The following is a 20,083-nucleotide window of genomic DNA, read 5'->3' as shown; positions in this document are numbered from 1 at the left end:
GAGGAATAGCCAGACGTTTGCCTTTTCGGAAACAGGCTCTGCCGAGAACGAGCACCGTGAGATATGACATCTCTGGGAAAGCACAGAACCCCAGTGCTATTGTGCCTGTGAATAGGCTGCCAAGGGAAGGTGAGGACCAGCAACAGCTTTCAGGGCTGGCACATTTCTTGTAGGAGGAATAGCCAGACGTTTGCCTTTTCGGAAACAGGCTCTGCCGAGAACGAGCACCGTGAGATATGACATCTCTGGGAAAGCACAGATCCCCAGTGCTGTTGTGCCTGTGAATAGGCTGCCAAGGGAAGGTGAAGACCAGCAACACCTTTCAGGGCTGTCCCCTTCCTTGTGGGAGAAGGATCCGGACGTTTGCGTTTTCGGAAAGAGGCTATGCTGAGAACGAGCACCGTGAGATATGACATCTCTGGGAAAGCACAGATCCCCAGTGCTGTTGTGCCTGTGAATAGGCTGCCAAGGGAAGGTGAGGACCAGCAACAGCTTTCAGGGTTGGCACATTTCTTGTAGGAGGAATAGCCAGACGTTTGCCTTTTCGGAAACAGGCTCTGCCGAGAACGAGCACCGTGAGATATGACATCTCTGGGAAAGCACAGATCCCCAGTGCTGTTGTGCCTGTGAATAGGCTGCCAAGGGAAGGTGAGGACCAGCAACAGCTTTCAGGGCTGGCACATTTCTTGTAGGAGGAATAGCCAGACGTTTGCCTTTTCGGAAACAGGCACTGCCGAGAACGAGCACCGTGAGATATGACATCTCTGGGAAAGCACAGAACCCCAGTGCTATTGTGCCTGTGAATAGGCTGCCAAGGGAAGGTGAGGACCAGCAACAGCTTTCAGGGCTGGGACATTTCTTGTAGGAGGAATAGCCAGACGTTTGCCTTTTCGGAAACAGGCTCTGCCGAGAACGAGCACCGTGAGATATGACATCTCTGGGAAAGCACAGATCCCCAGTGCTGTTGTGCCTGTGAATAGGCTGCCAAGGGAAGGTGAAGACCAGCAACAGCTTTCAGGGCTGTCCCCTTCCTTGAGGGAGAAGGATCCGGACGTTTGCGTTTTCGGAAAGAGGCTATGCTGAGAACGAGCACCGTGAGATATGACATCTCTGGGAAAGCACAGATCCCCAGTGCTGTTGTGCCTGTGAATAGGCTGCCAAGGGAAGGTGAGGACCAGCAACAGCTTTCAGGGCTGCCACATTTCTTGTAGGAGGAATAGCCAGACGTTTGCCTTTTCGGAAACAGGCACTGCGAGAACGAGCACCGTGAGATATGACATCTCTGGGAAAGCACAGATCCCCAGTGCTGTTGTGCCTGTGAATAGGCTGCCAAGGGAAGGTGAAGACCAGCAACACCTTTCAGGGCTGTCCCCTTCCTTGTGGGAGAAGGATCCGGACGTTTGCCTTTTGGGAAACAGGCTCTGCCGAGAACGAGCACCGTGAGATATGACATCTCTGGGAAAGCACAGATCCCCAGTGCTGTTGTGCCTGTGAATAGGCTGCCAAGGGAAGGTGAGGACCAGCAACAGCTTTCAGGGCTGGCACATTTCTTGTAGGAGGAATAGCCAGACGTTTGCCTTTTCGGAAACAGGCTCTGCCGAGAACGAGCACCGTGAGATATGACATCTCTGGGAAAGCACAGATCCCCAGTGCTGTTGTGCCTGTGAATAGGCTGCCAAGGGAAGGTGAAGACCAGCAACACCTTTCAGGGCTGTCCCCTTCCTTGTGGGAGAAGGATCCGGACGTTTGCGTTTTCGGAAAGAGGCTATGCTGAGAACGAGCACCGTGAGATATGACATCTCTGGGAAAGCACAGATCCCCAGTGCTGTTGTGCCTGTGAATAGGCTGCCAAGGGAAGGTGAGGACCAGCAACACCTTTGAGGGTTGGCACATTTCTTGTAGGAGGAATAGCCAGACGTTTGCCTTTTCGGAAACAGGCTCTGCCGAGAACGAGCACCGTGAGATATGACATCTCTGGGAAAGCACAGATCCCCAGTGCTGTTGTGCCTGTGAATAGGCTGCCAAGGGAAGGTGAAGACCAGCAACACCTTTCAGGGCTGTCCCCTTCCTTGTGGGAGAAGGAGCCAGACGTTTGCCTTTTCGGAAACAGGCTCTGCCGAGAACGAGCACCGTGAGATATGACATCTCTGGGAAAGCACAGATCCCCAGTGCTGTTGTGCCTGTGAATAGGCTGCCAAGGGAAGGTGAGGACCAGCAACAGCTTTCAGGGCTGGCACATTTCTTATAGGAGGAATAGCCAGACGTTTGCCTTTTCGGAAACAGGCTCTGCCGAGAACGAGCACCGTGAGATATGACATCTCTGGGAAAGCACAGATCCCCAGTGCTGTTGTGCCTGTGAATAGGCTGCCAAGGGAAGGTGAAGACCAGCAACACCTTTCAGGGCTGTCCCCTTCCTTGTGGGAGAAGGATCCGGACGTTTGCGTTTTCGGAAACAGGCTCTGCCGAGAACGAGCACCGTGAGATATGACATCTCTGGGAAAGCACAGATCCCCAGTGCTGTTGTGCCTGTGAATAGGCTGCCAAGGGAAGGTGAGGACCAGCAACAGCTTTCAGGGCTGCCACATTTCTTGTAGGAGGAATAGCCAGACGTTTGCCTTTTCGGAAACAGGCTCTGCCGAGAACGAGCACCGTGAGATATGACATCTCTGGGAAAGCACAGATCCCCAGTGCTGTTGTGCCTGTGAATAGGCTGCCAAGGGAAGGTGAGGACCAGCAACAGCTTTCAGGGCTGCCACATTTCTTGTAGGAGGAATAGCCAGACGTTTGCCTTTTCGGAAACAGGCTCTGCCGAGAACGAGCACCGTGAGATATGACATCTCTGGGAAAGCACAGATCCCCAGTGCTGTTGTGCCTGTGAATAGACTGCCAAGGGAAGGTGAAGACCAGCAACACCTTTCAGGGCTGTCCCCTTCCTTGTGGGAGAAGGATCCGGACGTTTGCCTTTTGGGAAACAGGCTCTGCCGAGAACGAGCACCGTGAGATATGACATCTCTGGGAAAGCACAGATCCCCAGTGCTGTTGTGCCTGTGAATAGACTGCCAAGGGAAGGTGAAGACCAGCAACAGCTTTCAGGGCTGCCACATTTCTTGTAGGAGGAATAGCCAGACGTTTGCCTTTTCGGAAACAGGCTCTGCCGAGAACGAGCACCGTGAGATATGACATCTCTGGGAAAGCACAGATCCCCAGTGCTGTTGTGCCTGTGAATAGACTGCCAAGGGAAGGTGAGGACCAGCAACAGCTTTCAGGGCTGGCACATTTCTTGTAGGAGGAATAGCCAGACGTTTGCCTTTTCGGAAACAGGCTCTGCCGAGAACGAGCCCCGTGAGATATGACATCTCTGGGAAAGCACAGATCCCCAGTGCTGTTGTGCCTGTGAATAGGCTGCCAAGGGAAGGTGAGGACTAGCAACAGCTTTCAGGGCTGGCACATTTCTTGTAGGAGGAATAGCCAGACGTTTGCCTTTTCGGAAACAGGCTCTGCCGAGAACGAGCACCGTGAGATATGACATCTCTGGGAAAGCACAGATCCCCAGTGCTGTTGTGCCTGTGAATAGGCTGCCAAGGGAAGGTGAGGACCAGCAACAGCTTTCAGGGCTGGCACATTTCTTATAGGAGGAATAGCCAGTCGTTTGCCTTTTCGGAAACAGGCTCTGCCGAGAACGAGCACCGTGAGATATGACATCTCTGGGAAAGCACAGATCCCCAGTGCTGTTGTGCCTGTGAATAGGCTGCCAAGGGAAGGTGAGGACCAGCAACACCTTTCAGGGCTGGCACACTTCTTGTAGGAGGAATAGCCAGGCGTTTGCCTTTTCGGAAACAGGCTCTGCCGAGAACGAGCACCGTGAGATATGACATCTCTGGGAAAGCACAGATCCCCAGTGCTGTTGTGCCTGTGAATAGGCTGCCAAGGGAAGGTGAGGACCAGCAACTGCTTCCAGGGCTGGCACATTTCTTGTAGGAGGAATAGCCAGACGTTTGCCTTTTCGGAAACAGGCTCTGCCGAGAACGAGCACCGTGAGATATGACATCTCTGGGAAAGCACAGATCCCCAGTGCTGTTGTGCCTGTGAATAGGCTGCCAAGGGAAGGTGAAGACCAGCAACACCTTTCAGGGCTGTCCCCTTCCTTGTGGGAGAAGGAGCCAGACGTTTGCCTTTTCGGAAACAGGCTCTGCCGAGAACGAGCACCGTGAGATATGACATCTCTGGGAAAGCACAGATCCCCAGTGCTGTTGTGCCTGTGAATAGGCTGCCAAGGGAAGGTGAGGACCAGCAACAGCTTTCAGGGCTGCCACATTTCTTGTAGGAGGAATAGCCAGACGTTTGCCTTTTAGGAAACAGGCTCTGCCGAGAACGAGCACCGTGAGATATGACATCTCTGGGAAAGCACAGATCCCCAGTGCTGTTGTGCCTGTGAATAGGCTGCCAAGGGAAGGTGAGGACCAGCAACAGCTTTCAGGGCTGGCACATTTCTTGTAGGAGGAATAGCCAGACGTTTGCCTTTTCGGAAACAGGCTCTGCCGAGAACGAGCACCGTGAGATATGACATCTCTGGGAAAGCACAGATCCCCAGTGCTGTTGTGCCTGTGAATAGGCTGCCAAGGGAAGGTGAAGACCAGCAACACCTTTCAGGGCTGTCCCCTTCCTTGTGGGAGAAGGATCCGGACGTTTGCGTTTTCGGAAAGAGGCTATGCTGAGAACGAGCACCGTGAGATATGACATCTCTGGGAAAGCACAGATCCCCAGTGCTGTTGTGCCTGTGAATAGGCTGCCAAGGGAAGGTGAGGACCAGCAACAGCTTTCAGGGTTGGCACATTTCTTGTTGGAGGAATAGCCAGACGTTTGCCTTTTCGGAAACAGGCTCTGCCGAGAACGAGCACCGTGAGATATGACATCTCTGGGAAAGCACAGATCCCCAGTGCTGTTGTGCCTGTGAATAGGCTGCCAAGGGAAGGTGAGGACCAGCAACAGCTTTCAGGGCTGGCACATTTCTTGTAGGAGGAATAGCCAGACGTTTGCCTTTTCGGAAACAGGCTCTGCCGAGAACGAGCCCCGTGAGATATGACATCTCTGGGAAAGCACAGATCCCCAGTGCTGTTGTGCCTGTGAATAGGCTGCCAAGGGAAGGTGAGGACTAGCAACAGCTTTCAGGGCTGGCACATTTCTTGTAGGAGGAATAGCCAGACGTTTGCCTTTTCGGAAACAGGCTCTGCCGAGAACGAGCACCGTGAGATATGACATCTCTGGGAAAGCACAGATCCCCAGTGCTGTTGTGCCTGTGAATAGGCTGCCAAGGGAAGGTGAGGACCAGCAACAGCTTTCAGGGCTGGCACATTTCTTATAGGAGGAATAGCCAGTCGTTTGCCTTTTCGGAAACAGGCTCTGCCGAGAACGAGCACCGTGAGATATGACATCTCTGGGAAAGCACAGATCCCCAGTGCTGTTGTGCCTGTGAATAGGCTGCCAAGGGAAGGTGAGGACCAGCAACACCTTTCAGGGCTGGCACACTTCTTGTAGGAGGAATAGCCAGGCGTTTGCCTTTTCGGAAACAGGCTCTGCCGAGAACGAGCACCGTGAGATATGACATCTCTGGGAAAGCACAGATCCCCAGTGCTGTTGTGCCTGTGAATAGGCTGCCAAGGGAAGGTGAGGACCAGCAACTGCTTCCAGGGCTGGCACATTTCTTGTAGGAGGAATAGCCAGACGTTTGCCTTTTCGGAAACAGGCTCTGCCGAGAACGAGCACCGTGAGATATGACATCTCTGGGAAAGCACAGATCCCCAGTGCTGTTGTGCCTGTGAATAGGCTGCCAAGGGAAGGTGAAGACCAGCAACACCTTTCAGGGCTGTCCCCTTCCTTGTGGGAGAAGGAGCCAGACGTTTGCCTTTTCGGAAACAGGCTCTGCCGAGAACGAGCACCGTGAGATATGACATCTCTGGGAAAGCACAGATCCCCAGTGCTGTTGTGCCTGTGAATAGACTGCCAAGGGAAGGTGAGGACCAGCAACAGCTTTCAGGGCTGGCACATTTCTTGTAGGAGGAATAGCCAGACGTTTGCCTTTTCGGAAACAGGCTCTGCCGAGAACGAGCACCGTGAGATATGACATCTCTGGGAAAGCACAGATCCCCAGTGCTGTTGTGCCTGTGAATAGGCTGCCAAGGGAAGGTGAGGACCAGCAACAGCTTTCAGGGCTGCCACATTTCTTGTAGGAGGAATAGCCAGACGTTTGCCTTTTAGGAAACAGGCTCTGCCGAGAACGAGCACCGTGAGATATGACATCTCTGGGAAAGCACAGATCCCCAGTGCTGTTGTGCCTGTGAATAGGCTGCCAAGGGAAGGTGAGGACCAGCAACAGCTTTCAGGGCTGGCACATTTCTTGTAGGAGGAATAGCCAGACGTTTGCCTTTTCGGAAACAGGCTCTGCCGAGAACGAGCACCGTGAGATATGACATCTCTGGGAAAGCACAGATCCCCAGTGCTGTTGTGCCTGTGAATAGGCTGCCAAGGGAAGGTGAAGACCAGCAACACCTTTCAGGGCTGTCCCCTTCCTTGTGGGAGAAGGATCCGGACGTTTGCGTTTTCGGAAAGAGGCTATGCTGAGAACGAGCACCGTGAGATATGACATCTCTGGGAAAGCACAGATCCCCAGTGCTGTTGTGCCTGTGAATAGGCTGCCAAGGGAAGGTGAGGACCAGCAACAGCTTTCAGGGTTGGCACATTTCTTGTTGGAGGAATAGCCAGACGTTTGCCTTTTCGGAAACAGGCTCTGCCGAGAACGAGCACCGTGAGATATGACATCTCTGGGAAAGCACAGATCCCCAGTGCTGTTGTGCCTGTGAATAGGCTGCCAAGGGAAGGTGAGGACCAGCAACAGCTTTCAGGGCTGGCACATTTCTTGTAGGAGGAATAGCCAGACGTTTGCCTTTTCGGAAACAGGCACTGCCGAGAACGAGCACCGTGAGATATGACATCTCTGGGAAAGCACAGATCCCCAGTGCTGTTGTGCCTGTGAATAGGCTGCCGAGGGAAGGTGAGGACCAGCAACTGCTTTCAGGGCTGGCACATTTCTTGTAGGAGGAATAGCCAGACGTTTGCCTTTTCGGAAACAGGCTCTGCCGAGAACGAGCACCGTGAGATATGACATCTCTGGGAAAGCACAGATCCCCAGTGCTGTTGTGCCTGTGAATAGGCTGCCAAGGGAAGGTGAGGACCAGCAACAGCTTTCAGGGCTGGCACATTTCTTGTAGGAGGAATAGCCAGACGTTTGCCTTTTCGGAAACAGGCTCTGCCGAGAACGAGCACCGTGAGATATGACATCTCTGGGAAAGCACAGATCCCCAGTGCTGTTGTGCCTGTGAATAGGCTGCCAAGGGAAGGTGAGGACCAGCAACACCTTTGAGGGTTGGCACATTTCTTGTAGGAGGAATAGCCAGACGTTTGCCTTTTCGGAAACAGGCTCTGCCGAGAACGAGCACCGTGAGATATGACATCTCTGGGAAAGCACAGATCCCCAGTGCTGTTGTGCCTGTGAATAGGCTGCCAAGGGAAGGTGAGGACCAGCAACACCTTTGAGGGCTGGCACATTTCTTGTAGGAGGAATAGCCAGACGTTTGCCTTTTCGGAAACAGGCTCTGCCGAGAACGAGCACCGTGAGATATGACATCTCTGGGAAAGCACAGATCCCCAGTGCTGTTGTGCCTGTGAATAGACTGCCAAGGGAAGGTGAGGACCAGCAACAGCTTTCAGGGCTGGCACATTTCTTGTAGGAGGAATAGCCAGACGTTTGCCTTTTCGGAAACAGGCTCTGCCGAGAACGAGCACCGTGAGATATGACATCTCTGGGAAAGCACAGATCCCCAGTGCTGTTGTGCCTGTGAATAGGCTGCCAAGGGAAGGTGAGGACCAGCAACAGCTTTCAGGGCTGCCACATTTCTTGTAGGAGGAATAGCCAGACGTTTGCCTTTTCGGAAACAGGCTCTGCCGAGAACGAGCACCGTGAGATATGACATCTCTGGGAAAGCACAGATGCCCAGTGCTGTTGTGCCTGTGAATAGGCTGCCAAGGGAAGGTGAGGACCAGCAACAGCTTTCAGGGCTGCCACATTTCTTATAGGAGGAATAGCCAGACGTTTGCCTTTTCAGAAACAGGCTCTGCCGAGAACGAGCACCGTGAGATATGACATCTCTGGGAAAGCACAGATCCCCAGTGCTGTTGTGCCTGTGAATAGGCTGCCAAGGGAAGGTGAAGACCAGCAACACCTTTCAGGGCTGTCCCCTTCCTTGTGGGAGAAGGATCCGGACGTTTGCGTTTTCGGAAACAGGCTCTGCCGAGAACGAGCACCGTGAGATATGACATCTCTGGGAAAGCACAGATCCCCAGTGCTGTTGTGCCTGTGAATAGGCTGCCAAGGGAAGGTGAGGACCAGCAACAGCTTTCAGGGCTGCCACATTTCTTGTAGGAGGAATAGCCAGGCGTTTGCCTTTTCGGAAACAGGCTCTGCCGAGAACGAGCACCGTGAGATATGACATCTCTGGGAAAGCACAGATCCCCAGTGCTGTTGTGCCTGTGAATAGGCTGCCAAGGGAAGGTGAGGACCAGCAATTGCTTCCAGGGCTGGCACATTTCTTGTAGGAGGAATAGCCAGACGTTTGCCTTTTCGGAAACAGGCTCTGCCGAGAACGAGCACCGTGAGATATGACATCTCTGGGAAAGCACAGATCCCCAGTGCTGTTGTGCCTGTGAATAGGCTGCCAAGGGAAGGTGAAGACCAGCAACACCTTTCAGGGCTGTCCCCTTCCTTGTGGGAGAAGGAGCCAGACGTTTGCCTTTTCGGAAACAGGCTCTGCCGAGAACGAGCACCGTGAGATATGACATCTCTGGGAAAGCACAGATCCCCAGTGCTGTTGTGCCTGTGAATAGACTGCCAAGGGAAGGTGAGGACCAGCAACAGCTTTCAGGGCTGGCACATTTCTTGTAGGAGGAATAGCCAGACGTTTGCCTTTTCGGAAACAGGCTCTGCCGAGAACGAGCACCGTGAGATATGACATCTCTGGGAAAGCACAGATCCCCAGTGCTGTTGTGCCTGTGAATAGGCTGCCAAGGGAAGGTGAGGACCAGCAACAGCTTTCAGGGCTGCCACATTTCTTGTAGGAGGAATAGCCAGACGTTTGCCTTTTCGGAAACAGGCTCTGCCGAGAACGAGCACCGTGAGATATGACATCTCTGGGAAAGCACAGAACCCCAGTGCTATTGTGCCTGTGAATAGGCTGCCAAGGGAAGGTGAGGACCAGCAACAGCTTTCAGGGCTGGCACATTTCTTGTAGGAGGAATAGCCAGACGTTTGCCTTTTCGGAAACAGGCTCTGCCGAGAACGAGCACCGTGAGATATGACATCTCTGGGAAAGCACAGATCCCCAGTGCTGTTGTGCCTGTGAATAGGCTGCCAAGGGAAGGTGAAGACCAGCAACACCTTTCAGGGCTGTCCCCTTCCTTGTGGGAGAAGGATCCGGACGTTTGCGTTTTCGGAAAGAGGCTATGCTGAGAACGAGCACCGTGAGATATGACATCTCTGGGAAAGCACAGATCCCCAGTGCTGTTGTGCCTGTGAATAGGCTGCCAAGGGAAGGTGAAGACCAGCAACACCTTTCAGGGCTGTCCCCTTCCTTGTGGGAGAAGGAGCCAGACGTTTGCCTTTTCGGAAACAGGCTCTGCCGAGAACGAGCACCGTGAGATATGACATCTCTGGGAAAGCACAGATCCCCAGTGCTGTTGTGCCTGTGAATAGACTGCCAAGGGAAGGTGAGGACCAGCAACAGCTTTCAGGGCTGGCACATTTCTTGTAGGAGGAATAGCCAGACGTTTGCCTTTTCGGAAACAGGCTCTGCCGAGAACGAGCACCGTGAGATATGACATCTCTGGGAAAGCACAGATCCCCAGTGCTGTTGTGCCTGTGAATAGGCTGCCAAGGGAAGGTGAGGACCAGCAACAGCTTTCAGGGCTGCCACATTTCTTGTAGGAGGAATAGCCAGACGTTTGCCTTTTCGGAAACAGGCTCTGCCGAGAACGAGCACCGTGAGATATGACATCTCTGGGAAAGCACAGAACCCCAGTGCTATTGTGCCTGTGAATAGGCTGCCAAGGGAAGGTGAGGACCAGCAACAGCTTTCAGGGCTGGCACATTTCTTGTAGGAGGAATAGCCAGACGTTTGCCTTTTCGGAAACAGGCTCTGCCGAGAACGAGCACCGTGAGATATGACATCTCTGGGAAAGCACAGATCCCCAGTGCTGTTGTGCCTGTGAATAGGCTGCCAAGGGAAGGTGAAGACCAGCAACACCTTTCAGGGCTGTCCCCTTCCTTGTGGGAGAAGGATCCGGACGTTTGCGTTTTCGGAAAGAGGCTATGCTGAGAACGAGCACCGTGAGATATGACATCTCTGGGAAAGCACAGATCCCCAGTGCTGTTGTGCCTGTGAATAGACTGCCAAGGGAAGGTGAAGACCAGCAACACCTTTCAGGGCTGTCCCCTTCCTTGTGGGAGAAGGATCCGGACGTTTGCCTTTTGGGAAACAGGCTCTGCCGAGAACGAGCACCGTGAGATATGACATCTCTGGGAAAGCACAGATCCCCAGTGCTGTTGTGCCTGTGAATAGACTGCCAAGGGAAGGTGAAGACCAGCAACAGCTTTCAGGGCTGCCACATTTCTTGTAGGAGGAATAGCCAGACGTTTGCCTTTTCGGAAACAGGCTCTGCCGAGAACGAGCACCGTGAGATATGACATCTCTGGGAAAGCACAGATCCCCAGTGCTGTTGTGCCTGTGAATAGACTGCCAAGGGAAGGTGAGGACCAGCAACAGCTTTCAGGGCTGGCACATTTCTTGTAGGAGGAATAGCCAGACGTTTGCCTTTTCGGAAACAGGCTCTGCCGAGAACGAGCCCCGTGAGATATGACATCTCTGGGAAAGCACAGATCCCCAGTGCTGTTGTGCCTGTGAATAGGCTGCCAAGGGAAGGTGAGGACTAGCAACAGCTTTCAGGGCTGGCACATTTCTTGTAGGAGGAATAGCCAGACGTTTGCCTTTTCGGAAACAGGCTCTGCCGAGAACGAGCACCGTGAGATATGACATCTCTGGGAAAGCACAGATCCCCAGTGCTGTTGTGCCTGTGAATAGGCTGCCAAGGGAAGGTGAGGACCAGCAACAGCTTTCAGGGCTGGCACATTTCTTATAGGAGGAATAGCCAGTCGTTTGCCTTTTCGGAAACAGGCTCTGCCGAGAACGAGCACCGTGAGATATGACATCTCTGGGAAAGCACAGATCCCCAGTGCTGTTGTGCCTGTGAATAGGCTGCCAAGGGAAGGTGAGGACCAGCAACACCTTTCAGGGCTGGCACACTTCTTGTAGGAGGAATAGCCAGGCGTTTGCCTTTTCGGAAACAGGCTCTGCCGAGAACGAGCACCGTGAGATATGACATCTCTGGGAAAGCACAGATCCCCAGTGCTGTTGTGCCTGTGAATAGGCTGCCAAGGGAAGGTGAGGACCAGCAACTGCTTCCAGGGCTGGCACATTTCTTGTAGGAGGAATAGCCAGACGTTTGCCTTTTCGGAAACAGGCTCTGCCGAGAACGAGCACCGTGAGATATGACATCTCTGGGAAAGCACAGATCCCCAGTGCTGTTGTGCCTGTGAATAGGCTGCCAAGGGAAGGTGAAGACCAGCAACACCTTTCAGGGCTGTCCCCTTCCTTGTGGGAGAAGGAGCCAGACGTTTGCCTTTTCGGAAACAGGCTCTGCCGAGAACGAGCACCGTGAGATATGACATCTCTGGGAAAGCACAGATCCCCAGTGCTGTTGTGCCTGTGAATAGACTGCCAAGGGAAGGTGAGGACCAGCAACAGCTTTCAGGGCTGGCACATTTCTTGTAGGAGGAATAGCCAGACGTTTGCCTTTTCGGAAACAGGCTCTGCCGAGAACGAGCACCGTGAGATATGACATCTCTGGGAAAGCACAGATCCCCAGTGCTGTTGTGCCTGTGAATAGGCTGCCAAGGGAAGGTGAGGACCAGCAACAGCTTTCAGGGCTGCCACATTTCTTGTAGGAGGAATAGCCAGACGTTTGCCTTTTCGGAAACAGGCTCTGCCGAGAACGAGCACCGTGAGATATGACATCTCTGGGAAAGCACAGAACCCCAGTGCTATTGTGCCTGTGAATAGGCTGCCAAGGGAAGGTGAGGACCAGCAACAGCTTTCAGGGCTGGCACATTTCTTGTAGGAGGAATAGCCAGACGTTTGCCTTTTCGGAAACAGGCTCTGCCGAGAACGAGCACCGTGAGATATGACATCTCTGGGAAAGCACAGATCCCCAGTGCTGTTGTGCCTGTGAATAGGCTGCCAAGGGAAGGTGAAGACCAGCAACACCTTTCAGGGCTGTCCCCTTCCTTGTGGGAGAAGGATCCGGACGTTTGCGTTTTCGGAAAGAGGCTATGCTGAGAACGAGCACCGTGAGATATGACATCTCTGGGAAAGCACAGATCCCCAGTGCTGTTGTGCCTGTGAATAGGCTGCCAAGGGAAGGTGAGGACCAGCAACAGCTTTCAGGGTTGGCACATTTCTTGTTGGAGGAATAGCCAGACGTTTGCCTTTTCGGAAACAGGCTCTGCCGAGAACGAGCACCGTGAGATATGACATCTCTGGGAAAGCACAGATCCCCAGTGCTGTTGTGCCTGTGAATAGGCTGCCAAGGGAAGGTGAGGACCAGCAACAGCTTTCAGGGCTGGCACATTTCTTGTAGGAGGAATAGCCAGACGTTTGCCTTTTCGGAAACAGGCACTGCCGAGAACGAGCACCGTGAGATATGACATCTCTGGGAAAGCACAGATCCCCAGTGCTGTTGTGCCTGTGAATAGGCTGCCAAGGGAAGGTGAGGACCAGCAACTGCTTTCAGGGCTGGCACATTTCTTGTAGGAGGAATAGCCAGACGTTTGCCTTTTCGGAAACAGGCTCTGCCGAGAACGAGCACCGTGAGATATGACATCTCTGGGAAAGCACAGATCCCCAGTGCTGTTGTGCCTGTGAATAGGCTGCCAAGGGAAGGTGAGGACCAGCAACAGCTTTCAGGGCTGGCACATTTCTTGTAGGAGGAATAGCCAGACGTTTGCCTTTTCGGAAACAGGCTCTGCCGAGAACGAGCACCGTGAGATATGACATCTCTGGGAAAGCACAGATCCCCAGTGCTGTTGTGCCTGTGAATAGGCTGCCAAGGGAAGGTGAGGACCAGCAACACCTTTGAGGGTTGGCACATTTCTTGTAGGAGGAATAGCCAGACGTTTGCCTTTTCGGAAACAGGCTCTGCCGAGAACGAGCACCGTGAGATATGACATCTCTGGGAAAGCACAGATCCCCAGTGCTGTTGTGCCTGTGAATAGGCTGCCAAGGGAAGGTGAGGACCAGCAACACCTTTGAGGGCTGGCACATTTCTTGTAGGAGGAATAGCCAGACGTTTGCCTTTTCGGAAACAGGCTCTGCCGAGAACGAGCACCGTGAGATATGACATCTCTGGGAAAGCACAGATCCCCAGTGCTGTTGTGCCTGTGAATAGACTGCCAAGGGAAGGTGAGGACCAGCAACAGCTTTCAGGGCTGGCACATTTCTTGTAGGAGGAATAGCCAGACGTTTGCCTTTTCGGAAACAGGCTCTGCCGAGAACGAGCACCGTGAGATATGACATCTCTGGGAAAGCACAGATCCCCAGTGCTGTTGTGCCTGTGAATAGGCTGCCAAGGGAAGGTGAGGACCAGCAACAGCTTTCAGGGCTGCCACATTTCTTGTAGGAGGAATAGCCAGACGTTTGCCTTTTCGGAAACAGGCTCTGCCGAGAACGAGCACCGTGAGATATGACATCTCTGGGAAAGCACAGATCCCCAGTGCTGTTGTGCCTGTGAATAGGCTGCCAAGGGAAGGTGAGGACCAGCAACAGCTTTCAGGGCTGCCACATTTCTTATAGGAGGAATAGCCAGACGTTTGCCTTTTCAGAAACAGGCTCTGCCGAGAACGAGCACCGTGAGATATGACATCTCTGGGAAAGCACAGATCCCCAGTGCTGTTGTGCCTGTGAATAGGCTGCCAAGGGAAGGTGAAGACCAGCAACACCTTTCAGGGCTGTCCCCTTCCTTGTGGGAGAAGGATCCGGACGTTTGCGTTTTCGGAAACAGGCTCTGCCGAGAACGAGCACCGTGAGATATGACATCTCTGGGAAAGCACAGATCCCCAGTGCTGTTGTGCCTGTGAATAGGCTGCCAAGGGAAGGTGAGGACCAGCAACAGCTTTCAGGGCTGCCACATTTCTTGTAGGAGGAATAGCCAGACGTTTGCCTTTTCGGAAACAGGCTCTGCCGAGAACGAGCACCGTGAGATATGACATCTCTGGGAAAGCACAGATCCCCAGTGCTGTTGTGCCTGTGAATAGGCTGCCAAGGGAAGGTGAGGACCAGCAACACCTTTCAGGGCTGGCACACTTCTTGTAGGAGGAATAGCCAGGCGTTTGCCTTTTCGGAAACAGGCTCTGCCGAGAACGAGCACCGTGAGATATGACATCTCTGGGAAAGCACAGATCCCCAGTGCTGTTGTGCCTGTGAATAGGCTGCCAAGGGAAGGTGAGGACCAGCAACTGCTTCCAGGGCTGGCACATTTCTTGTAGGAGGAATAGCCAGACGTTTGCCTTTTCGGAAACAGGCTCTGCCGAGAACGAGCACCGTGAGATATGACATCTCTGGGAAAGCACAGATCCCCAGTGCTGTTGTGCCTGTGAATAGGCTGCCAAGGGAAGGTGAAGACCAGCAACACCTTTCAGGGCTGTCCCCTTCCTTGTGGGAGAAGGAGCCAGACGTTTGCCTTTTCGGAAACAGGCTCTGCCGAGAACGAGCACCGTGAGATATGACATCTCTGGGAAAGCACAGATCCCCAGTGCTGTTGTGCCTGTGAATAGACTGCCAAGGGAAGGTGAGGACCAGCAACAGCTTTCAGGGCTGGCACATTTCTTGTAGGAGGAATAGCCAGACGTTTGCCTTTTCGGAAACAGGCTCTGCCGAGAACGAGCACCGTGAGATATGACATCTCTGGGAAAGCACAGATCCCCAGTGCTGTTGTGCCTGTGAATAGGCTGCCAAGGGAAGGTGAGGACCAGCAACAGCTTTCAGGGCTGCCACATTTCTTGTAGGAGGAATAGCCAGACGTTTGCCTTTTCGGAAACAGGCTCTGCCGAGAACGAGCACCGTGAGATATGACATCTCTGGGAAAGCACAGAACCCCAGTGCTATTGTGCCTGTGAATAGGCTGCCAAGGGAAGGTGAGGACCAGCAACAGCTTTCAGGGCTGGCACATTTCTTGTAGGAGGAATAGCCAGACGTTTGCCTTTTCGGAAACAGGCTCTGCCGAGAACGAGCACCGTGAGATATGACATCTCTGGGAAAGCACAGATCCCCAGTGCTGTTGTGCCTGTGAATAGGCTGCCAAGGGAAGGTGAAGACCAGCAACACCTTTCAGGGCTGTCCCCTTCCTTGTGGGAGAAGGATCCGGACGTTTGCGTTTTCGGAAAGAGGCTATGCTGAGAACGAGCACCGTGAGATATGACATCTCTGGGAAAGCACAGATCCCCAGTGCTGTTGTGCCTGTGAATAGGCTGCCAAGGGAAGGTGAGGACCAGCAACAGCTTTCAGGGTTGGCACATTTCTTGTAGGAGGAATAGCCAGACGTTTGCCTTTTCGGAAACAGGCTCTGCCGAGAACGAGCACCGTGAGATATGACATCTCTGGGAAAGCACAGATCCCCAGTGCTGTTGTGCCTGTGAATAGGCTGCCAAGGGAAGGTGAGGACCAGCAACAGCTTTCAGGGCTGCCACATTTCTTGTAGGAGGAATAGCCAGACGTTTGCCTTTTCGGAAACAGGCACTGCCGAGAACGAGCACCGTGAGATATGACATCTCTGGGAAAGCACAGATCCCCAGTGCTGTTGTGCCTGTGAATAGGCTGCCAAGGGAAGGTGAGGACCAGCAACTGCTTTCAGGGCTGGCACATTTCTTGTAGGAGGAATAGCCAGACGTTTGCCTTTTCGGAAACAGGCTCTGCCGAGAACGAGCACCGTGAGATATGACATCTCTGGGAAAGCACAGATCCCCAGTGCTGTTGTGCCTGTGAATAGGCTGCCAAGGGAAGGTGAGGACCAGCAACAGCTTTCAGGGCTGGCACATTTCTTGTAGGAGGAATAGCCAGACGTTTGCCTTTTCGGAAACAGGCTCTGCCGAGAACGAGCACCGTGAGATATGACATCTCTGGGAAAGCACAGATCCCCAGTGCTGTTGTGCCTGTGAATAGGCTGCCAAGGGAAGGTGAAGACCAGCAACACCTTTCAGGGCTGTCCCCTTCCTTGTGGGAGAAGGATCCGGACGTTTGCGTTTTCGGAAAGAGGCTATGCTGAGAACGAGCACCGTGAGATATGACATCTCTGGGAAAGCACAGATCCCCAGTGCTGTTGTGCCTGTGAATAGGCTGCCAAGGGAAGGTGAGGACCAGCAACACCTTTGAGGGTTGGCACATTTCTTGTAGGAGGAATAGCCAGACGTTTGCCTTTTCGGAAACAGGCTCTGCCGAGAACGAGCACCGTGAGATATGACATCTCTGGGAAAGCACAGATCCCCAGTGCTGTTGTGCCTGTGAATAGACTGCCAAGGGAAGGTGAGGACCAGCAACAGCTTTCAGGGCTGGCACATTTCTTGTAGGAGGAATAGCCAGACGTTTGCCTTTTCGGAAACAGGCTCTGCCGAGAACGAGCACCGTGAGATATGACATCTCTGGGAAAGCACAGATCCCCAGTGCTGTTGTGCCTGTGAATAGGCTGCCAAGGGAAGGTGAGGACCAGCAACAGCTTTCAGGGCTGCCACATTTCTTGTAGGAGGAATAGCCAGACGTTTGCCTTTTCGGAAACAGGCTCTGCCGAGAACGAGCACCGTGAGATATGACATCTCTGGGAAAGCACAGATCCCCAGTGCTGTTGTGCCTGTGAATAGGCTGCCAAGGGAAGGTGAGGACCAGCAACAGCTTTCAGGGCTGCCACATTTCTTGTAGGAGGAATAGCCAGACGTTTGCCTTTTCGGAAACAGGCTCTGCCGAGAACGAGCACCGTGAGATATGACATCTCTGGGAAAGCACAGAACCCCAGTGCTATTGTGCCTGTGAATAGGCTGCCAAGGGAAGGTGAGGACCAGCAACAGCTTTCAGGGCTGGCACATTTCTTGTAGGAGGAATAGCCAGACGTTTGCCTTTTCGGAAACAGGCTCTGCCGAGAACGAGCACCGTGAGATATGACATCTCTGGGAAAGCACAGATCCCCAGTGCTGTTGTGCCTGTGAATAGGCTGCCAAGGGAAGGTGAAGACCAGCAACACCTTTCAGGGCTGTCCCCTTCCTTGTGGGAGAAGGATCCGGACGTTTGCGTTTTCGGAAAGAGGCTATGCTGAGAACGAGCACCGTGAGATATGACATCTCTGGGAAAGCACAGATCCCCAGTGCTGTTGTGCCTGTGAATAGGCTGCCAAGGGAAGGTGAGGACCAGCAACAGCTTTCAGGGTTGGCACATTTCTTGTAGGAGGAATAGCCAGACGTTTGCCTTTTCGGAAACAGGCTCTGCCGAGAACGAGCACCGTGAGATATGACATCTCTGGGAAAGCACAGATCCCCAGTGCTGTTGTGCCTGTGAATAGGCTGCCAAGGGAAGGTGAGGACCAGCAACAGCTTTCAGGGCTGCCACATTTCTTGTAGGAGGAATAGCCAGACGTTTGCCTTTTCGGAAACAGGCACTGCCGAGAACGAGCACCGTGAGATATGACATCTCTGGGAAAGCACAGATCCCCAGTGCTGTTGTGCCTGTGAATAGGCTGCCAAGGGAAGGTGAGGACCAGCAACTGCTTTCAGGGCTGGCACATTTCTTGTAGGAGGAATAGCCAGACGTTTGCCTTTTCGGAAACAGGCTCTGCCGAGAACGAGCACCGTGAGATATGACATCTCTGGGAAAGCACAGATCCCCAGTGCTGTTGTGCCTGTGAATAGGCTGCCAAGGGAAGGTGAGGACCAGCAACAGCTTTCAGGGCTGGCACATTTCTTGTAGGAGGAATAGCCAGACGTTTGCCTTTTCGGAAACAGGCTCTGCCGAGAACGAGCACCGTGAGATATGACATCTCTGGGAAAGCACAGATCCCCAGTGCTGTTGTGCCTGTGAATAGGCTGCCAAGGGAAGGTGAAGACCAGCAACACCTTTCAGGGCTGTCCCCTTCCTTGTGGGAGAAGGATCCGGACGTTTGCGTTTTCGGAAAGAGGCTATGCTGAGAACGAGCACCGTGAGATATGACATCTCTGGGAAAGCACAGATCCCCAGTGCTGTTGTGCCTGTGAATAGGCTGCCAAGGGAAGGTGAGGACCAGCAACAGCTTTCAGGGTTGGCACATTTCTTGTAGGAGGAATAGCCAGACGTTTGCCTTTTCGGAAACAGGCTCTGCCGAGAACGAGCACCGTGAGATATGACATCTCTGGGAAAGCACAGATCCCCAGTGCTGTTGTGCCTGTGAATAGACTGCCAAGGGAAGGTGAGGACCAGCAACAGCTTTCAGGGCTGGCACATTTCTTGTAGGAGGAATAGCCAGACGTTTGCCTTTTCGGAAACAGGCTCTGCCGAGAACGAGCACCGTGAGATATGACATCTCTGGGAAAGCACAGATCCCCAGTGCTGTTGTGCCTGTGAATAGGCTGCCAAGGGAAGGTGAGGACCAGCAACAGCTTTCAGGGCTGCCACATTTCTTGTAGGAGGAATAGCCAGACGTTTGCCTTTTCGGAAACAGGCTCTGCCGAGAACGAGCACCGTGAGATATGACATCTCTGGGAAAGCACAGATCCCCAGTGCTGTTGTGCCTGTGAATAGGCTGCCAAGGGAAGGTGAGGACCAGCAACAGCTTTCAGGGCTGGCACATTTCTTATAGGAGGAATAGCCAGACGTTTGCCTTTTCGGAAACAGGCTCTGCCGAGAACGAGCACCGTGAGATATGACATCTCTGGGAAAGCACAGATCCCCAGTGCTGTTGTGCCTGTGAATAGGCTGCCAAGGGAAGGTGAAGACCAGCAACACCTTTCAGGGCTGTCCCCTTCCTTGTGGGAGAAGGATCCGGACGTTTGCGTTTTCGGAAACAGGCTCTGCCGAGAACGAGCACCGTGAGATATGACATCTCTGGGAAAGCACAGATCCCCAGTGCTGTTGTGCCTGTGAATAGGCTGCCAAGGGAAGGTGAGGACCAGCAACAGCTTTCAGGGCTGCCACATTTCTTGTAGGAGGAATAGCCAGACGTTTGCCTTTTCGGAAACAGGCTCTGCCGAGAACGAGCACCGTGAGATATGACATCTCTGGGAAAGCACAGATCCCCAGTGCTGTTGTGCCTGTGAATAGGCTGCCAAGGGAAGGTGAGGACCAGCAACAGCTTTCAGGGCTGCCACATTTCTTGTAGGAGGAATAGCCAGACGTTTGCCTTTTCGGAAACAGGCTCTGCCGAGAACGAGCACCGTGAGATATGACATCTCTGGGAAAGCACAGATCCCCAGTGCTGTTGTGCCTGTGAATAGACTGCCAAGGGAAGGTGAAGACCAGCAACACCTTTCAGGGCTGTCCCCTTCCTTGTGGGAGAAGGATCCGGACGTTTGCCTTTTGGGAAACAGGCTCTGCCGAGAACGAGCACCGTGAGATATGACATCTCTGGGAAAGCACAGATCCCCAGTGCTGTTGTGCCTGTGAATAGACTGCCAAGGGAAGGTGAGGACCAGCAACAGCTTTCAGGGCTGCCACATTTCTTGTAGGAGGAATAGCCAGACGTTTGCCTTTTCGGAAACAGGCTCTGCCGAGAACGAGCACCGTGAGATATGACATCTCTGGGAAAGCACAGATCCCCAGTGCTGTTGTGCCTGTGAATAGACTGCCAAGGGAAGGTGAGGACCAGCAACAGCTTTCAGGGCTGGCACATTTCTTGTAGGAGGAATAGCCAGACG

This window comes from Buteo buteo, chromosome 7 (genome assembly GCF_964188355.1).
Source record: "Buteo buteo chromosome 7, bButBut1.hap1.1, whole genome shotgun sequence".
NCBI lineage: Eukaryota > Metazoa > Chordata > Aves > Accipitriformes > Accipitridae > Buteo > Buteo buteo.
This window is presented reverse-complemented; position numbering follows the sequence as displayed.